At 43.3% G+C, this 2597-nt stretch overlaps 1 long non-coding RNA gene across 1 annotated transcript; it reads right to left on the minus strand.

The window, feature by feature from the left end:
* Positions 1-542: 542 nt before the first annotated feature.
* LOC127000478 (uncharacterized) lies at positions 543-2597 on the minus strand. Its single transcript, XR_007754073.1, has 2 exons — positions 1324-2597; positions 543-1127 (listed from the first exon to the last, which is right to left on the minus strand). It is a non-coding gene; the product is annotated as an uncharacterized LOC127000478 (long non-coding RNA).

The following is a 2597-nucleotide window of genomic DNA, read 5'->3' on the forward strand; positions in this document are numbered from 1 at the left end:
GCTAATTCATTGTTTGGCTAAACCTGGCTCGGGAAGGTGAGGACGGGATGACGCGGAAAGGAAGGGGCGGCGCTCAGGAGAAGGGATCGAGGGCGTGACGTCTTTTTCGGGGAACTTAGCTGTGTGCGGAGGGGGAAAAAAGATGACTATGGACGTGCTAAGATAATGTAGTAGAAGGATGATGACTTTTTGGTGCTAATAATAACAATGCCATGAATATATTTACTAGATTCATACGTTCAATATTATCTTCCTAGTTATTGTGGAAATCTATCCATTATTAATCTAACCTGCTTTTAGGTATATTATAGATCATGCAGCCAGACAAAAGATAACTGCTATTAAGAGTTATCTATAATTATTTCCAGTGAGGGTATAATAGAGGGAGTTTTTTTTTTTTTTATTCTTAAACCACATGCGTATTTTTCCTCCGAGTACTTTCCAGTATAACGATCCCAAAAATTTACTCCCTGTATCACACCTGCTGTAGTGACTTAAGGTATACATGCTTTCAATATGTTACATTTTTTTTCTTCGTGTGTGTGTGTGTGTGTGTGTGTGTGTGTGTGTGTGTGTGCGTGTGTATGTAATCACGTATACTTGATGTTATTATATTGAAGTTTATTACAATAGTTTCATCCAACAGTTTAACAATTTAAATATTAAGACGTGAATGTGCAGTCTTTATTGAAAGATAAAGAGAACAATTTTCACTCAAAATTTACGACAACTGTGGACAAAAGTCGCCTGATTCAAGACAGATATTTTCATAATGCCTTTTGGTGGGTATCCCAACCTTGTTCGCCCCGTGAGATAAGGTGTAGAGCGCGGCTCTGAGGGAACCAAATCATTTCCTGAATCCATTCCAGAGTTCTCGGTGGTCTTTGTGGTCATCGCCGTCAAAATCGTCGCCTTCGAGTCTGGTCTGGCAGGATGCAGATGATTGATTATCCCCAGTGGAAACCATGGTGGTGGTGGTGGTGGTGGCCCCAACCACCCCAGTGCCAGTGCGGGTCAGCCGAAGGGTCTGGGTAAGCTTCAGGGTGAGGGCCAGCGAAGGCAACTGGGCCAGGCAGACCGTAGGCTGTCATTACGCAGGCCAGAGCCACCATCACGACCAAAAAGAACTGAAGGTATGATGGAGGAACGTAACTTAACATCAAGAAAACTTTCAATTCAGTTCAGAAACTACATGGCTATCATTTTTACCAGGTAAAGTGTGAAATAGGTTCTTTCTACAGCTTTTGTTCTCTTTATAATATCACAACTTTTTGTATTTCGTTGCAAGTGCGAAAGATTAAATAGAGATCGGCAATTACTAACCTTCATAATGCCAACGAAAACCTGGTGGACCGAATGCTTCCACAAGTCTGTTGAGGGCTGTGTGCGGTGCCCTGCTTTATACCCGGCTTGGGAGCATCCACCTCATGCCTTCCTCAGGCAGAATCACCAAAGTAAATACTGGATGACACGGTCAAAGGTTTATGCTAAAACCTGGTGCCTCCACCCTCAACAGGTTTCTCTAACTGGCAAAGAAAGGCTGGGACTTTTGCGCGAAAAAATAAAAATTCACGTTTTCATCCAGAATATTCATTATGAAGTTTAACTAAATGCGTATTAATATTTAGTGAACCTATATTATGAACCCGCCTGCTACTGTCCGACTTCGACCAAGGGTAAAAGGTACACAACCCCCACCCATTCATCCTCTACTGGGGTCAGGCAATGAGTGCTTAGTACCGTGGAAAACCTAAGCAAGGTAGACCGTAATAGCTAGGATGAAGAAAGGGAAATTTCTACCACAAGCTCACTGATTATGAGAGGAGTCATCATGGAAGGTAATGCACAGTGTTGCGTATGAACCAGACTTTGCATTTTAATTATTCAAACAAACATGTTGCAAATTACATTAAATAAAACCAGAAACCTAAGGAACACACACACACACACACACACACACACACACACACACGTTTATATGCACGACGTACAAGTTAAGCATATATGTCCACATTTACCCTGAATGTTCCAAGGACAGGAAATAGTCTCCGCTAGTCATCTCTCAGCAGGTTTAGTTGAAAAAAGCCTCTATCACGCATTGATCGTCCTTCACTTCGGCGAATCATTGACTAAGCGCCATAGCCGCCACCGTCAGTGCATCGAAGAGCCACGATTCAGGGCCACCGCTCGATAAAGAAATACCCGCTGTCCTTTTTATCTGAGATCCGGATTGGGAGTGAAAAGTCTTGCTTCCCTTGTCAGTGCATGTGGCTCAGTGGCGGTGTGACGGCTCGTTGCTAACTGGTCAAGACGCCCAACATCGCCTGACAACACCTCCGCACACTCTTCGTCACCCAACTCAAGCACTTCTTACGTACCGACACTATTTAACACATACAACATTTTTTTTGCATGTGTTTGTACCGTATGCTACTATAGTTAATGATGATGCTTTGTTTTATTGATATTTCACGCGCAGCCACCGATGCAAGTGCCTTCGTTGTGTAAGGATTAGTATGCCTAGCAACGTATCCGCAGGCCTGGGTTAAATCATGACCTGAGCAGTCGGCACGCAGCTCACCCAGTTGTTCATTTAT

This window comes from Eriocheir sinensis, chromosome 2, assembly GCF_024679095.1.
Source record: "Eriocheir sinensis breed Jianghai 21 chromosome 2, ASM2467909v1, whole genome shotgun sequence".
Classification (NCBI taxonomy): domain Eukaryota; kingdom Metazoa; phylum Arthropoda; class Malacostraca; order Decapoda; family Varunidae; genus Eriocheir; species Eriocheir sinensis.